Here is a 19,155-nt window from a genome sequence, read left to right on the forward strand (position 1 = left end):
GACTGTATCCAGTGCTTGTATAAATAAATAAATCTTTAAAAACATAAATTAAAGCTTAAAAAAATCACAGAGATGGTGGATAACAGGAAGAACTGAATATAACCATAGAAAGTTTACTGAGTAGATTAAATCTAGCAAGGGAAAGACTCAGTGAAAGAAGATAAAAAATGAGAAAATGACTCAAATGTACAGGGTAGAGAAATAACATTTAGGAAGAATTAATATCTCTACATGAAATTTCAGACTCCATTAGAAGAGAAAACATAAGAATAACAGGTATCCTAGAAGGTGAAAAGAAAATGAAGGCCAGAGGTCCTATGCAAAGACATAGTAGATAACATTTTCTCTAAACCTATGAGAGGAACTAACCTTAGATTTCTGGAAAGATGATATAACATGCAAATTGATATATGCAAAATGATTTAAAGCAAGACACATCATTGTTAAATTATTAAAAATCAATGAAAAAGTGAAAATAAATTAAAAACTGCTAGGGAATAAAAGTATGTAATATTACAAAGGCACATCTATCAACAATACACTTCTCAAAAATTCTACAGAATATAAGACAGTGGAATTACATAGTAAAAATTATAAAAAATTGTTAACTACTAGAGTTCCCTGCAAAATTATCATTCAAATATGGAAAAGTAAAGCTTACCCCGACAAACAGAAGTTAGTGGTTTACCACCACATTTCCCCTACAGTAAAAGTTGAAAGGAATTCTTTTAAATGAAAAGAAAAAAAAAAAATAAACACAAGACCTTGACCATGGTGATAAGCAAAAAATCAGAAATATAATCAAGAGTAATATAGAATAATAAGCATTAAAGGAAACGGGGAAGGTACAGTATCTGTATAATCAATTGATAATGTCAGTAACAGCACAAAAAAAATAGAACTACTATAGATATTAAAAATCATGTAACCATCATGAAAACTATGAAACAAAAAATTTGGAGCACAGATATTCAGAAGAAAAAATGAAGAAACTGAGAGAACCATCAGGCAGAGCTATTCAAATGTCAAGGTAGTTACAAACAACAAAAATAGAAAACAACCGAAACCAAAATAGAATTCTAGTAATAACACCCTGTATATGAAGAATCAAACTTTGATATAAAGTCAACAGCAAAAAACACAGACTGGCAGGATGGATAAATACGCTATGATTGATTTGTATAATACACATAAGAATCCCACATTAGATCCAAAGAAAAACAGAGAATTGGGGCCTCCCTGGTGGTACAAGGATTAAGACACAACCTATGAAGCAATCTGAAGCCACTGCAGCTTGAGTCTGATTCCTGGCCAGCCAGGGAGCAACCCACATGATGCAGCAGACCTCTCCTGACTCGCCCGCTGCTTCCCTTAGCGGTGTACTTCGGTCAATTTGACTCTGGTGAGTCCTCTCACCCCCCCAAACCTCTGGCCTATACCCTAGCTCTTGTATACATAAATAAATAAATCTTAAAAAAAAAAAAAAACAGAATCATAGTGAAAGAGCAAGATATGTCAAGATAAGGTATATAAAGAAAATATCCATAGCTGCTATTCTCATTTCTGATATAAGATTTCCAGCTGTTTATGAAAGGTAAAAAATATAATGTCATGATCAAAAGGACAGCCATCAAGAACATATAACCATCCTTAAATTCAAACACCCAAAACAGGTGCATCTGTTAAATATATTAATTTTTTATGGTGTTAACATTGGTTTATAATGTTGTTTGTGTTTTAGGACTATAGAAGAATATTAAGAGAACTAAGGTAGGGCATTAACAGCAGCAAAATACCCTAGGAAATTTCAACACATCACTTGCATCAATGGATAGATAGCTCAGAGAGGAAGCGAACAAGGAAATAATGGTTATAAATTAAGTAATTGATCAGATGGATTTAATAGACAAATATTAAACTTCCCATCCCAAAAGAAATGAATACACGTTCTTCTGAAATATATCAGGCATGTTCTCAAGGATAAATCTTGCGTTGTGACTAAAACTAACTAAACTTCAGTAAATATGTGTTAAATGAAACCATCAAGCATCTTTTATGATCACAATGATATGAAGCTAGAAATCAATGGCAAAAGGGACACTGGAGAAAACCCAGCCATCTGGAGACTAACAACTTACTTCTAAATAGCAGAGGTTGGGCCTCCCTGGTGGTGCAGCGGTTGAGCGCTGGGTTGCGAAGCTGCCCATGGCCTCTGCAGTGCCGGTTCGATCGCCGGCTGCTCCCTGGCCACCGGAGGAGGGTCCCACATGGTGTGCAGACCTCTCCTGCCGCCCGCTGCTCCCCTCAGCAGTGTACTTCGGTCCTTCTGCCTGCTCTGCTCCCCGCTCTGGCTCTGGTGAATTCACTCACCCTCCCACGCTTCTGACTATACCCAGTGCATGTATAAACAAAACAAACAAATAGACAAACAAACAAATAAATAAATAAAACATGCCTCTAAAAAAATAAATAAAAATAAAATAAATAAATAAATGGCCCAGGTCAATGAACAAATCAAAGGAAAAATTTAAAGATTATGAACAGCAAAGAAAATGGATGCATTAGTTATTAGAACCTAGGAATGCAGCAAAAGCAGTATTAAAAAGGAAGGAATATGAATGCACCAAAATCAACCCAAAATGAATCAAAGACTTTGATGTAAAACCTGGAATGATAAAATAAATCGAAGAAAACATAGGAAGAACATTTCATGACATAAGCTTTAGTGATGCTTTTAGGGATTCATCCCCAACAGCAAGGAAAACAAGAAAGAACATAAATAGCTTGGGACTATATGAAAATAAAAAAATTCTGTATGGGAAAGAAACCATAACTAAAACAAAAAGATATCCTGCTGAATGAAAGAAAATAGAAAATATTTGTCACCATACATCTGACAAAGTACTGATATTAAAGATATACAAAGAACTCATAAAACTCTACAAAAACAAAACAAATAACTCAATTCAAAAAATGGGTAGGGCCTCCCCTGTGGTGCAGGGGGTTGAGCACAGTGCTGTGAAGCTGTCTGCAGCCTCCACAGTGCAGGTTCGATTCCCGCTGGTCAGGGCAGACCTCTCTTGTCTCACCTGCTGCTCCCCTCAGCAGTATGTTTCAGTCTGCCTGTTCTGCTCCCTGCTCTGTCTCTGGTGAATCCTCTCACACCCACACCTCTGGCCTGTACCCCAGTTCTTGTATAAATAAAAATAAATCTTAAAAATAATATGCCATCCTACAAAGCTTTAAAAAAATGGGTAGAATAACTAAACATATACCTCTCCATAGAAGGTATTTAAACAGCCAGCTGGCACATGAAAATATGTTCGCAATCACTTATTATTAGAAAATGCAAATCAAGGGCCTCCCCTGGTCGCGCAGTGGTTGAGCGCTGGGTTGCGAAGCTGCCCGCAGCCTCTGCAGCGCCAGTCCGATCCCCGGCTGCTCCTTGGCCACCAGAGGAGGGTCCCACATGGCGCGCAGACCTCTCCTGCCGCCTGCTGCTCCCCTCAGCAGTGTATTTCATCAGTCTGCCTGTTCTTTTCCCCACTCTGGCTCTGTCTGGTGAATTCTCTCACCTCCCAAGCTTCTGACTGTACCCAGTGCGTGTATAAATAAATAAATAAACAAACAAATAAATAAATAAATAAGTAAATCTTTAAAAAAAAAAAAGAAAATGCAAATCAAGACCCACAATAAGATACTATCTCACACCTGTGAGAATGACCCATGTCTAAAGACCATATACAACAAGTGCTGGCGAGGAAGTAGAGAAAAGGGATCTCTCCTACACAGCTGATGGAAATACAAAGTAATCCAGCCCCTATGCAAAGTAGTGTGGTGGTTTCTCAAAACTTTAAACATGGATCTGCCATTCGACCCAGTGATTCCACTCCTGGGCATCTATCAAAAAATTCAAAAACACTAATTGAAAGGGAAACTTGCACTCCCATGTTTATTGCAGCACTATTTATAATAGCTAAACTATGGAAACAACCTAACTGCTCCAGAACAGATGAATGGACAAGATGATGTGGTTTATATACACAATGAAATATTACTGAGCAATCAAAAAAAAAAAAACAAGTCATTTGTGGCAAATTGGATGGAACTTGAAAGGTGAGTGCTAAGTGAAAAAGTCAGAAGGAAAAATACTAAAAGGTGTCACTAATATGTGGAATATAAAGTAACTAATAGTCAGATAAAGATGAGCTGAAACACTAACCCTTAACAGCTGGCTACAGAACTGAAACAACAAAAGGGGTGAGTGAAGGGGAAGAACAAAGAGTGAAGGAAGCACAATGGTATGTGGTGGTGGGATATGGGTGAGTTGGTGGTAGTTACACAATGGTGGTTACACCTGATGGGGGTATCCCAATACCACTTCAGTTAAAAATAAATACATTAATTAAAAAAATAAAATGATGGAAGAGCCTAGCAATATAACCCACAGCAGTAAATAAGGAAAATCTCAAATATTCTAACTTTAAACTTTAAGAACCTAAAAAATTCCCTCCAGAGAAGTCAGATGCAACAGTGATGGCTATGTCCTGGCCCAGATGCTGTCCTGTGTTCAGCATCTGCCACACCAAGCCTGACTTGGTGATCCAAGCCCCAGCAGCCAGGTCCTGTGAGGTATTGGGTGGATGGAGGGCAGCAGTCAGGGCTGCCTGGGGTGGCCACTGACACTATGGTCCCCAGGCACCCTGCTGCCAGCTCCCAGCCTGGCCATCCTAGTCCCTGGGTGCTGCAACCATGCAGCCAGCATCAAGCAGGAGCAGGAGGAGAATCACCTGAAGATGCTGTAGGACATGACTTGACCTCCCATGCAATTGGAAGTGCTTCTTCTGCAACTCCACTTAAATGAACATGGTGGTCTTCTCGTTACCTGGGAGGGTTAATTCCAAAGGGTGGAATCTATCTCTATGATGACATTCACAAAACAGGAAATTGAATTCCTGAGAAACATGGAAATGAAGTCTATAAACAGATTTGGCTAAGATTATTTGATGATAGATCTTTAACAATGCCAGATGTAAGAGGTCCGCCAAAAGTAAGAGTTTCTATAGGAAAAAATAAGAAAAGAAAAAAATGGTATATACCACCAGAACAAGCCCAGAGGTGGCATTGGTTCCTGCACCTGTATTTCAGGGTCCTCTCCTAAGGTCAAACCATTGAAATCTGTTAGGAGGTTCAGCATCAGCAATGCACTTGCATAAAGGCACACCTAGTTAGTCCCCTATTGTAGATCACTCTCAAGGACCATCACTGGAAAAATAAGCAATTTTACCTTTTATGTGATCTTGGTTCAGACATCTTTGCTGCTCCACCTCTGCAGTCAACAGCTACAGCCAATTTTGCTGACTTTGCACATTTCAACAGAGATGCAGGTGGAAGTGCTGGATCAGTAACTGCCAATTTTTCTCATTTTTTAATAGCTTCCCCAAAACATCCAGTGCAGATTGTGCAACTTTCAGTACTTCCCAGAGTCATAAAACAGCATCAGCTGTTAGTGTAGTTTCAAAAAGTAAAGCCGTTCTACAGGCTGCAGATAAATATGCAGCACTTGCCAATTTAGACAATATCTTCAATGCTGTGCTAGGTGGGACCACAGGCAAAACTCCTGTTGGTTCTGTGGTTTCAGTTCCCAGTAAAGTGCATCTTCAGACAAGTTTACATACCTGGCAGAAGTAAAAACAGTGTTTTCAGCTTCTGCATCCACCTTTAGTAATGTATGCATTTCTATAAGTAATGCCAGCAGCTGTGTATTTGGAACAGTGCCAGTGGGCATGTATCTTCTGCATAGACACATTCTGCTTCTTCAAGTGTGCCTGCTCCATTTAGAGCTAGACCTTCCACAAATTCATTTGTTGTTGCAAGTAGAGCATTGGTGGTGACCTTTAGCACTGCACCCATGAGCATTCCTGCAGGATTTGGGACTCCTGTTCCCTACAGTCTGCCCACCTGCTTGAGTGGCAGCTCCCAGCCACCTGCCTTCCCAGCCCATGCAGCTTCCCCTCAACAGTGTTTTCTCAACAATCCAGTGGTCGGAGTTTTCCAGCACTTGGATAAATAAAAACACTGGTCAACTTGACCTTTTGGTCATGATGCAGCTGTTGGAGTATTTAGCAATCCTTTTATGACTGGGGCACCCATAGAACAAATTCCAACAGGAAGTTCATCAACCAATCCTTTCTTTTAGCCTATTATAGATACTTTACTGGAACGAAATTTTATGTGGTCACATTACATCTCTCCACCTCTTGCACTATTGTCTTATTTCACTGATCTTAGCTTTAAACAAAAGGGAAGTCTTTCAAAAGCCTGCATTGTGTATTAAACACTAAGTATTATGTGCAAAACAGAGGGCTCCAGTAACACCTTTTAATTTGTAAATTGGCAGGAAAAAATAGTGAAATCATGTGTATTAAAAATTGTCTATTATTAAGGTATTGCCGATACCATATGCATTATGCTGTAGTACTGTTTATATTTTTCTTAGAAGGTGACTATTTGAAACTTTAAGGCATTGTTATGTGAGAAATGTTTCTGGAGAAAGAGATCAACCACTTTTAAGCTGTTATGTATATTAGAATAATTACCAAAAGTCATATTAACTGCTCTGCTGGAAAATTACAAAGCCAAAATTGGAAGATTTTATTCATTCTTGAATCTTTCATTTCTGAAGAACACTTATATTACACATGACAAAATTCTTAAAATATGTTGGGGACACATCTGTATATCAAAGATCATGATTTGCTGAAGTTTGCAGTGAAAAAAAGTAAGTATTAGAAAATATATTTAAAAAGACTAAAAAATTAAGAACAAACTATCTAAATTAGTAGAAGGATGGAATAAAAATTACAGTGGAGGCTCCTGCCATTTGAAAGACTGCATTAAATTTCCCCTGCTTCACTCCCAAGATGAAAATTCACAGTAATACAAAAGAGTACTGGACTCAGAGGATCCTGTGACTTGGAGTGAAACTGAAAATCTGAGACTTATGCTGTGACAGAACAGACAATGAACTTCAACTCAACACAACAAACAGTGGATGGAGAGAGGCATCTGGAGACGGGTTCACACAGGGCAGGGTCTGGTGTTTTAAATCCTTGCTCATGTGCTAGGTCAGGGAGAGGAGAGCTGGTTAAGGCAAAAGCAGACTCCTAACTATGGGGGGATATTTGCAAATGTGCTGGAATGAGATTAATGGGCAGGGTCCCCAGTAAAAAGACAATACTCAGAATGGCACTGCTACTCCAATACCCAACTCAGGACTTGAACTGATATGTAAAAGCTGTGCTAGCCCAATTCAAAAACTGTAGGTGTTTGTACGGAAACCCAGAGAGGATAGCTATCATTGGTACAACAGGTCCGAGCTTTCTCTGCCCAATGCTTCATTTGGTGATTGGAAACCTCCTGGCCCCTCTACCACCACTGAGTGCAGCAATGAAGATTCCTCCCTGACATACAGCACCATCTACTGGAATATTTGAATTCTGCACATTTAAGATACTTGAACAAAGAAAGAATCTAGAAAGCTGGAATGCAGGCCGGCTGAAAAACACAACACTTGGCACCTCAAGGCAGTATTTCACTATAATTAGAGAACAAATTTCCAGAAGCCAACCCCCCCAAAACATGAAAGGTCCTTTCTTCCTGCTAGATATGAGTTCACAATTCTCATGATAAAGAAATTCAAAAGGATGGGGGAAAAAAATAAGGAAAACTTATCTGGAATTTATGAGAAAACTCAGAAAGACAAATGAATGGCATGGGAAATAAAATCATGAACAGAGGTAGAAATTGAGCTATAAACAAGAAAATAAAGTCTATGCAGGATATAAAAATGTCAATAAAGGAGATAATAAATTCTGGAGAATGCTATGGAAACAAAATAGACAAAATGAAAGAATGAAAAGGTGACCTTGAAGATTGTAATGCATAAAGACACATGTGGAAGAAGAAGGAAAATATTAAGGAGAAACAAATGAAAAAAAAAAAACTTCAAAAAGTATCAGATCTAAGAGGAAAGGCAATATAAGAGGATTGGCATGTCAGAAAGACAAATGTCATATGTGTCACTGCAGGGTAAGTGAAAATTATCAGGATTTTCCAACCTCCCACCATCAGCATTAATGATAGATCCCTGTGGTCCTACATGCATGCCTGATGGTGGGCATTTAGAGTAGGGTGTGGGTATGTGTAGTGGGTGCACCTGGACTGCGAGACTGGATTTATAAGGGCGGCATCATGGGTCGCCAGCAGTGGTGGAAGCAAAACGAGAATGAGAAGCAGAAATAGCAACGGGAGCAGCAGCAGAAACAGAGAAACCGAGACCACAAGAGAACTCTAGAGAGACCAGAAAGAGTGAAGACTTGCTGGGGGTTAGGAGGCCTGCCAGTCTCCTGGCCCCTTTGCCCCGCTGCCTGCCATGTACCTGGGTGCTGCACTACAAATGATGTAAAAAGCTCAATAAAAGCCTGAAAAAGCCACTGAGGGCTCCAGGACTCTCCTTTACTCCTCTGCCCAGATCATAGAGGTCCTGCTCTGTGCCTTGATGGCACTACAGTCACATATATTTGGAATACAGGGAAACGAAGCAAAGGGTAAGATAAAGCCAAACTAAGAACTAACACTAGAAAGCTAACCACAGAACTGAGACTATAAGAAATGGATAGGGAGGGATGAGAAACAAAGTAGGGAGGGAGCACAGTGGACTGTGGTGGTAGACTATGGGTGTTTTTGTAGTGGGTGCAAGGTGTAACAACACCTGAAATTGGAGATCCTACCAAAAACACAAACAATAATGTTACCTCAATTAAAAAAAAAAAAAAAACAGAAAGAGGTGACTTTTAACATGAGATATTTAGCTCCAGATATCAAAACAACATAAATGAGGTGAAATTATAAAGCTCTTATAAGAAAGTATACCAATAAATCTTCATGAGCTTAGATTTTGGTATTCTTAGATATGACTCTGAAAGTATGGGCAATGAAAGAGAAAAATAGATAATTTGGACATTATAAAAATTTAAGATATTTTGCCACAGCGGACATGATCAAAAGTGTGAAAAGAAATCACCAAGGGCCTCCCCGGTGGCGCAGCAGTTGAGCACTGGGTTGCGAAGCTGCCCGCAGCCTCTACAACACCGGTTCAATCCCCGGCTGCCAGGCAAGGGTCCCACATAGCACGCAGACCTCTCCTGCCGCTCGCTGCTCCCCTCAGCAGTGTACTTCGCCTGTCTGCCTGTTCTGTTCCCCGCTCTGACTCTGGTGAATGCTCTCACCCTCCCGTGCTTCTGACTGTACCCAGTGCTTGTATAAATAAATAAATAAATCTTAAAAAAAAGAATTAAAAAAAAGAAATCACCAAGATGTATAGTAGTGAAATTCCAAGAAGAAGAATAAACATTGTTAAAATTACCATCTTAGTCAAAGCAATATATCTGCCTCTGTGTGTGTGTGTGTGTACTGTGCAATACATACTAAAGTCTCAATGGTATTCTTCAAAGATAAAGAATAAACATTACTGAAATTAATGTGCACCCATAAAAGAACCATCCTGACAGAAGTATCCTGACAGAACAATCCTGACAAAATAGAAGAACAATGATGGCATCACACTCCCATATCCCAAATTAACCTACAAAGCTATAATAATCCAAGCAACTTGGTACTGTAACAAAACAGACACACAAACCAATGGACTATAATTGAGAGACTAAAAATAAACCCACAACAATGTGGACAGTTACTGTACTTCAAATGATCCAAGAGTATACATGAAAGGAATATATGCAGAAAGGAGTGTTTCTTGGATAAGTGGCATTATGAAAACTCAATAGTCAAATCCAATAGAATGAAAGAAACTATATCACTATCTCATAAAATATAGAAACATTAATTCAATCTGGATAAATGACTTGAAACCTTAAACATAGACAAAAATTTCATTTTTGTAGATTCATCTCTCAGAGTGAAAAAAAGAAAATATAAACAATTGGGACTACATCAAACTAAAAAGCTTCTGCACAGTGTAAGAAACAATCATTAAAATAAAGAATGTATTTGCATACCATGTATATATGTGCTCCCTTCTCATTTTGATCTCCCCCATCTCACTCCTACTCTGGTAGGCACAATTTTGCAGTCAGATTCATGGACTTCATTTTGCAATGAGAAAGACTGTGAGTTACAATGGACACCACATCAGAATAAAATAAGTGATATAAAGTCTCTAGGATGAAATGACATCTATAAAATGTGGAAAGTCTTCTAAACTCCTCTGAAAAAGTTGATGAACTTTAAACTATTATGCTAAGTAAATCCAGCATGACATAAAAGATCACATATTATGTAAGATCAATTTATAAGAATTGTCTAGAAAAGACAAATTTATAGAAACAGAGCAGATTAGTGGTTTTATGGGCTGAATTGGGAATGGGAATTGGTAGCAAATCAGATTTACAAGATAACACAAAAGCTTAAAAATTGATTGCAATAATTGTTGCACAGCTCTGTAGATTTGCTAAAATTCATCTAATTGTACAATTGAATGTGTGAATTTTGTGGTGTATAAATTATACTGAAATTTACAATTAAAATAAAAGATATTTGATGTTAAAAAAGTTATAGTGAACATTAATGAAATATAAATCAAAAAGATTATATAGAAAATCAATGAAAACTTTGAAAATATAAAACAAAATTGATAGACCTTTGAGTGCCTAAGCTAAGGAAAAAAGTGAGAAAGTCCTAATTAAAAAATCAGAAGTGGGGCCATCCTGGTGGCTCAGGAGTTAAGACGCAACCTGTGAACCTGTCTGCAGCCACTGCACCAGTTCGATTCCCAGCCAGGGAACTACCTACATGGCGTGGCAGATCTCTCCTGACTCACCTGCTGCTCCCCTCAGCAGTGTATTTCAGTCAATCTGCCTGTTCTGTTCCCCACTCTGTCTCTGGTGAATCCTCTCACCCCCACACCTCTGGCCTGCACCTCAATTTTTGTATAAATAAAATAAATCTTTAAAAAAATTAAAGTAAAATTGGTGAAGTTATAAATGATTCTGCACTGAACATAGGCATGAATGTAGCTCTTCAAATTCATGGTTTTTGTATTTTTCAGGTAGATAACAAGGATTGGAATTTCTATATGCCAGATCTATTTTGAATATTTTGAATAAACTTTATACTTTTTCCATACTGGATGGAAAAGTGTACATTCACTGCGGGTGGCGCAGTGGGTTGAACGCAGCACTGTGAAGCTGTCTGCAGCCTCTGCAGCGCAGGTTCAATTCCTGGCCAGCCAGGGAGACACCCACATGGCAAGGCAGACCTCTCCTGCCTTCCCCGCTGCTCCCCTCAGCAATGTCTTCGGTCCGTCTGCCTGTTCTGCTCCCTTCTCTGTCTCTGGTAAATTCTCTCACCTTCCCGCGCCTCTGACTGTACCCCAGTACTTGTATAAATAAATAAATCTTTAAAAAAAAGAATTAAAAAAATAGTGTAGGAGGGTTCCTTTTTCTCTAGATCTTCATCAACAATTGTGGCTTCTAGTCTTTTATATGGGATGTTCTCACAGGTGCGAGGAGGCTTCTAATTGTGATTTTGATTTGCATTTCCCTGGATAGTGATTGCCTTTCCCTGGTTTTGTCATATGCCTCTTTGCCATCTGCATGTCTTCTTTGGAGCATGTATTTAGCTCTATTGCCCTTTAAAAAAAAAAAATTGCATTATTTGTTTTCTTCTTGAGTTCTGTGAGTTCTTTGTAGATCTTGGATATCAGGCCCTGATCAGATGTATGATGTTCAAATGTTTTTCCTACTTAATATTTTCCCCTTTATTCCTGTCATTGCGTTTTTTAGTTTGATGCAGTCCCATTCATTTTATTTCTGCTCTTGTTTCACTTACCATTGGTGTTTGAGTTCCACGACATCACTGAAGCCACATTGTATGAAGGCAACTTGACATACTCGTTCAGGATGTTACTTATTAACTCAGTTCATAGAAAAGGTGTCTCTATTGTGAGCTACCAATACTTTTATTATCTTTTTGTTCTTGTGAATGTGTTTCTGGTAAAATGGCATATCTCCACCTGCATATTAAAATGTCAAGTAATTTTAGAAAAATTGTGCAACAATATATACGTTTCAAAGTTTTTATAGAAATAGTTCTGACTTGATTTTTCAGTGTTTGAAAGCTAGGATTTGATTATAGAGGTTATGAATGGAGATAACAGACTCACTCATCTTTCCTTAGTAATTCTGAGAGGGTAAACTTAAGACTTTCTACAAAATGCCACCAAACAGATTGTAGAAAACTTGCAATATTAAAATGAAATATATAGACTTAACTTATTTTAAGCTGAGGACCCATTTGCAAATGCATGTAAGTAGCTCCAAATATTATTTTTTGCTACTTCATAGGCCCATACTAATATAGAAACAGGAATTATGGCCCCTTTGAATGCAAACTGCACATTTCAAGATGCAAAATCCAGTGATTCTTGGCAGAGATATTTACTACAGGAAGTGGTATCTTCATATATTTAATATCCATAAAGATCTGAATCCTTCTGTTCCTCACACACGCACACTCCTATACACATACACACAGTGACTACAAAGGACTCATCATGTGACGTAAGTTATTTCAAAATCAGGTATTTTTTTGTTTTAACAGTTTATTTTTTAAAAACATCCTCCCAAATTCTTCCTTTCCATAATATACTATAACCACACCTTTTTATTTATTTTATTATTTTTTTAAATTTTTTACATCATTGTTCATTTTTAAACAATATTTGTTCCCCCCCACACACACACTCTCAGGTGTAGTTCCCATAGTTTCCTTCACCAATGCACACATGCACCATCACCACAACCCCCTGTGCTCCTCCTTTCCTCTGATCCCTCTTCCTCCTCCTCCACTGCAGTATGTCTCTGATTTATAATTGTCCGTTTTTGCTTTGTTGTGTTTTGTATTGTTACTATTTTTTTACACTGCTTATTTGGTTCTCCTATATTCCTGCTATAAGTGAAACCATCTGATATTTTTCTTGTTCCTTCTGCTTATTTCACTGAGCATAATTCCTTCTAGTTCCATCCACATTGCTGCAAATGGCATGAATTTATCTTTTTTTTTGATTGCTGAGTAATATTCCATTGTGTACATGTATCACATCTTCTTGATCCAGTCATCTGTTTTCAGTTATTTGGGTTATTTCCAGGTTTTACCTATTGTAAATAGTGCTACAATAAACATAGGTGTATAGGTGCTCTTTTGAATCAGTGTTTTTGTGTCCTTTGGGTAGATCCCTAGTAGTGGAATTGCCAGGTCATATGGTAGCTACATTTTCAGTAGACTGAGGAACCTCCAGACAGCTTTCCTTAGTAGTTGGACCAATCTGTGCTCCCACCAGCAATGTAGGAGAGTTCCTTTTTCACCACATCCTTGCCAACATTTGTTGTTGCTTGTTTTTTTGATATGTGCCATTCTTACTAGTGTAAGGTGGTATCTAAATGTGGTTTTAATTTGTGTTTCCCTTATTATAAGGGATGTTGAACATTTTTTCATATGCCTGTTGGCCATTTGCATTTCCTCTTTGGAGAAATGTCTTTTTAAGTTCTTCTGCCCATTTCTTGACTGGATTGTTTATTTTGTTTTTGTTGAGCCATGTGAGTTCTTTGTATATCTTTATGGTCAGTCCCTTATCAGTTGGCTGGAATGCAAAGATTTTTTCCCAATCAGTGTGGTGTCTCTGTTTTGGTTAATGTCTCTTTTGCTGTACAGAATCTTTTTAGTTTGATGTAATCCCAAGTGTTTATTTTTTTCCTTGACTTTCTTTGCTTTGGGTGATGAGTGTTTAAAGATGTTATTGCGATGTATATCTTGTAATGTTTTACCTATCTTTTCTATATATTTTATGGTTTCAGGTCTTATGTCCAGTTCTTTTATCCATTTTGAGTTGATTTTTGTGCATGGTGAAAGGTAGTGGTCTAGTTTCATTTTTTTTTGCATTTGGTGGTACAGTTTTCCCAGCACCATATATTGAACAAACTGTCTGTGTTCCATTGCATATTCTTTGCTCCTTGGTCAAAGAAAAGTCCCTATAAGTGTGATTTTATTTCTGTGCTCTCTATTCAGTTCCATTGGGCGGTGTGTCTGTTTTTGTTCCAATACCAAACTATTTTAATTATTATGGCTTTGTAGTATAGCTTGAGGTTTGGAAGTGTGTGATACCTCTTTTCTCCTTTGTTTTCATCAATAGGGCTTTGGCTATTTGTGATTTTTTTGTTTGTTTGTTTGTTTGTTTTTTGTTTTGTGGTTCCATTTGAATTTCATCAGTATTTGTTCTATTTCTTTGAAGAATGTCATTGAGATTTTTGTTGGAATAGCGTTGAATATGTATATTGCTTTTGGTAGGATGGACATTTTAATAATGTTAATTTTCCAATCCATGAGCAGGGATGTCTTTCTATTTCTTTGTGTCTTCTATTTCTTTTAACAGTGTTTTATAATTTTCTTTGTATAAGTCTTTCACCTCTTTTGTTAGGTTTATTTCCAAGTATTTGATTATTTTTTTGTTTCTATTATAAAAGGAATGGTTTTCTTGATTTTTTTCTTCTTCAGATTGATTGGGTATAGGAAAGTTACTGGTTTTTGAGTGTTGATTTTGTATTGCTACTTTACTGAACTGTTTGATTATTTTGAGTAATTTTTCTGTGGAGTTTTTAGGGTTCTCTATGTATTTTATCATATTGTCTGCAAATAGTGATGGTTTTACTTCTTCTTTCCCTATCTGGATTCCTTGTATTTCTCTCTATTGTGTTATTGCCCTGGCAAGGACCTCCACTATTATTGTGAAGAGCAGTGGTGAGAGAGGACATTCTTATCTTGTTCCTGATCTTAAAGGAAAGGCCTTCAACTTTCCACCATTGAGAATAATATTGGCGGTGTGTTTGTCCGATATGGCTTTTATCATGTTAAGGTATGTTCCTTCTATCCCGAGAATTTCAAGGGCCTTAATAAATGGATGTTGGACTTTGCCAAATGCTTTCTCAGCATCTATTGATGATCACATGGTTTTTCTTTTTCTTTTGTTTTGATGTGCTGGATTACACTGATTGATTTTCGTATGTTGAACCGTCCTTGTGCCCCTGGGATGAATCCCACTTGATCGTGGTGTATTATCCATTTAATGCATTGTTGGATTCTGTTGGCAAGGATTTTGTTGAGGATTTTTGCATCAGTTTTCATTCGGGAGATTGGCCTGTAATTTTCTTTTTTTGTGCTGTCTTTGTTTGGTTTTGGTATTAGTGTAATGTTGGCTTCGTAGAACAAATTTGGTAGTATTCCTTCTTTTTCAATTTTTTTAAAGAGTTTGTGTAGGATAGGCACAAATTCACTGCTGAATGTTTGGTGGAATTCATTTGTGAAGCCATCTGGACCCGGACTTTTGTTTTTGGGCCATGCTTTGATTACTGCCTCAATTTCACTGCTTGTAATTGGTCTGTTTAGGTGTTCTATTTCTTCTTTGTCCAGCTTTGGATGATTATATTGTTCTAGGAGTTTATCCATCTCTTCTAGGTTGTTGAATTTATTTGCATATAAGTGTTCATATTAATCTCTGATTATTCTTTTGATTTCTACTGAGTCTGTTGTGATTTCTCCTCTTTCATTTATAATCCTATTTATATAAGTGTTCTCGTGTTTTTAATTTGTGAGCCTGGCTAGAGGTTTGTCTTGTTTGTTTATTTTTTCAAAGAACCAACTTTGGTTTTATTAATCTTTTGAATTTTTTTAAAATTTCTATTTCATTTATTTCTGCTTTGATTTTTATTATTTCCTTTCTTCTACTGGCTTTAGGGTTTTTGTTGTTCTTTTTCTAGCTCTTTGAGATGTGAGATTAGGTTGTTTCTTTAAGTACTTGTTTCTTGATGTGAGCCTGTATTGCTATATATTTTTCTCTTATTACTGCTTTTGCTTCATCCCATACATTTTGGAAAGTGGTAGCCTCTTTGTCGTTCAACTCAAAGTATCTTTAAGAGTACTGATCCATTCTTCCATTTCCTCGGTTCTGTTTTCAATGGTTTTCCAAGAACTCTTTGTCTCCTCCAGTAATCTTTTAGTCTCCTCCTTTTCTTTTATTTCCTTTCTTAAGGTCTCATTTTCATTCTTCAGTTCATTGATTATTTGTCTCATCTCATTATACTTTTTCATCATGATGATTATTAATTCTCTATCTCACAGGCAGAGAAGTTCTTCCATGTCATTGTTGAGCTCTGGTGACTGATTTTCTTTTTGTGGTGTGTTCTTCTCCTGTGGGTTTGCTTGGTTATTTGTATTTTCCCTTCTCCCTGCTGTTTGCTTTCTAATTTGTTCTATGTGTTGGGACGTTATGCCACTGGTGTTGGCTGGCATCTCTTTGGATTACTCTTTCAGGGGTGTCAAAAGCTGTTTACCAGACTGAGGCCTGCACTGGTAGGCCAAAACTCCACCAGGGTGTTGATGCCGTGGCTATGTTGCTGGGCACTGTCTCTTACAGTTCCCTCCCTCCTTATTTACTCAGTTCCAGCAGGGAATCAGTTAGTTGATGATTTTTCTCTGGTTACTGGGTGGTGCTAGAGACCTGTACTTACAGACCTATGCTTTTCCCCTGTAGTTCTCTGAGAAATGGTGTGGGGGAGGGGAGCACCTTAACACAGGGGCTATTGCTCACGCTGGGTGCTGTGTCTGCCCTATGTTCACCTGGTGCTGTGCCTGTGGCTGTGTGGATCCCGTGCCCTGAATTCTGAACTCTAGTTCTCAATCTCAGGGTCTCAGATCCAAAACAATGGCTGTCACCCTGTGCAGTGTCCACTGTTATGTCATGTCCCACACCCTGAATCCTGTGCCTCGCTTGCTCTCAGTTCCAGAATGGGGTCTTGTGCCAAACCTTGTTTCCCTTCTTACCCCCATTTACATGGTCCACCCCCTCTAAGAGCCTGAGGGTGGTTTTGAAATGCCTGGCTCCCAAACTATTAGGAAGTTGGTGATTTTGTTCTGATCACTAGGTGACACCAGAGCTCTTTCCTAATATCCTTCCAGAGCTGTGCTTTTTGCTCATGGGTCTCTGGGGAACTGAGTGGGGGTGGTGTGGAATGGCTCAACGGTGTGGGGTGCTGTGTCTGCCCTGTGCCGTGCATTATGGGGATCCCATGCCCTGAATTTTGTGCCCTGGGTCTCAGTTCCGAAGCCCTCAGATCTGGGATGCTGGTGCTAGCCCAGCGCAGTGTCCGCAGAAATGGTGCCTTTTGCACCCCGCTCCTGTGCCCAAGCATCTGGTTTTTGATTACTCAGTGAGGGTCATTCACCTCAGTTACAGTTCCCATGTGTCTCCCCAGGAACTTAAGTCGCAGGAATGGGAACCTGAGCAGCAGAGATCTGCATCTGCTTTTGGAGCACAAGAGCACTTTTCAGCAGAATCTTACCAAATGGCCTTGAGCTATTTGCAGTTCTCTTGGTGGAGTCCTTATCTTCCTCTAATGGCTCCTGGAGCCTTTCTGCTCACCTCTGTGTTGATTCCCGCACAGTTCTCCACAGTTCCCGTTCCTGGTGTGCAGTGCCTGCAATAGTTCCTTTCCACTCACAGTCCTGCTTGATCTGTAGTTTGTCCTCATCATTGTTGTTTTCCTTTCTGTTGCTCAGAGCCTACCAGCTTTGTGGGTAGGGGAGGGAAGCAGGGTTCTGAGCTTTCCTCTCTTTTAGTCCTCTTTTGTGGCAACTTTCCTCTTCTAGCAGTTTGCCAGAGTCGCCTGTATATCTTCCGTGTCCTGATTTTCACAGGGACCTGCCACTTTCCCTCCCTTTTCCTCCTTTTCCTCCCTAACATTTTTTTATGGGAGGACTTACTTGCAGTGTTTCTCCACCACCATCTTGATCGGAACCTCCAATTTTGAATTTTTTTTAAAAAGATTTGTCTGTTTATGTATACAAGAACTGGGGTGAAGTCCAAAGATGGAGGGGTGAGAGGATGCACCAAAGACAGAGAGGGGAGAACAGACTGATCTACTCCTGAGGGGAGCTGTGGGGAGATAGAAGAGATTTGCTGTACCATGTGAGTCAGCTCTCTGGCGGGGGATTGAACTTGTGCTGCAGTGGCTGCAGATAGCTTTGTAGTGCTAAGATTTAACCACTTACACCACCAGGAAGACCTTGATTATTCAATTTTGAACATTACCTTTAACTTCCTGCTATTGAAGGTGAGGATTTTGCTTTCTTATCTTTCTACTACATGCTTAGATATTTCTATCCCCCACCATATGTGTGTGTGTGTGTGTATATATATTATATATATTATATATTATATATATAAATATATTATATATATATTTTTATATAATAAATACTTATATATAATATATAATATATAATATGCATATATAATTTATGTATAAATATAAATATTATTTGTTTACATATTTTTTGTGTTCCCATCACAGATTTATTTCCAGTCAGTTTAAATTTAAAATATCTGAGTTAGAAGCATGGGAGGGTGAGAGAATTCACCAGAGCCAGAGCGGGGAAAGAACAGGCAGACTGACAAAATACACTGCTGAGGGGAGCAGCGGGCATGGAAGGAGAGGTCTGTCGCTCCATGTAGGAACCTCGCCAGCAGCCAGCGATCCAACCAGTGTTGCAGAGGCTGCAGGCAGCTTCGCAGCCCAGCACTCCACTGCTGTGCCACCAGGAAGGCCCTTCTCCACTAACTTTTTAAGAAAGGTGCATGGTGCATAGGAAGTAATTGTTCGAGTCCTTGAATATCTTAAATTGCCTTTTCTTTCTAAGCTTATATTTGTTTTATAACTTCCCCAGGAAGTGATGTCTAGATTTGAATTTTTTTTCCCTTTAGAATTTTTTTAAATGATTTATTTATTGATTTATACAAGAACCGGGGTACAAGCCAGATGTGCGGGAGTGTGAGAGGACTCATCAGAGAAAGTGGGGAACAGAACAGGCAGACTGATGAAATACACTCCTGAGAGGAGCATCGGGCACGACAGGAGAGGTATGCAGGGCCATGTGGGACCCTTGTCGGCCGGCCAGGATGGAACTGGTGCTGGAAAGCTTCATAGCGCTGCATTCAACCGCCTGCGCCACCAGAGGAGGCCCATC

At 38.7% G+C, this 19,155-nt stretch overlaps 1 protein-coding gene and 1 pseudogene across 16 annotated transcripts in view; both read left to right on the top strand.

Moving 5' to 3' along the window:
• BMPR1B (bone morphogenetic protein receptor type 1B) overlaps positions 1–19,155 on the top strand; it is a 461,568-nt gene that overhangs the window by 379,319 nt on the left and 63,094 nt on the right. The gene's annotated exons all lie outside the window — the stretch shown is intronic.
• On the top strand, positions 4,644–6,199 carry LOC119260366 (arf-GAP domain and FG repeat-containing protein 1-like; annotated as a pseudogene).

Source organism: Talpa occidentalis, unplaced genomic scaffold, assembly GCF_014898055.3.
Source record: "Talpa occidentalis isolate TD23 unplaced genomic scaffold, MPIMG_talOcc4v2.1 talOcc4.6, whole genome shotgun sequence".
In the NCBI taxonomy this organism is placed as follows: domain Eukaryota; kingdom Metazoa; phylum Chordata; class Mammalia; order Eulipotyphla; family Talpidae; genus Talpa; species Talpa occidentalis.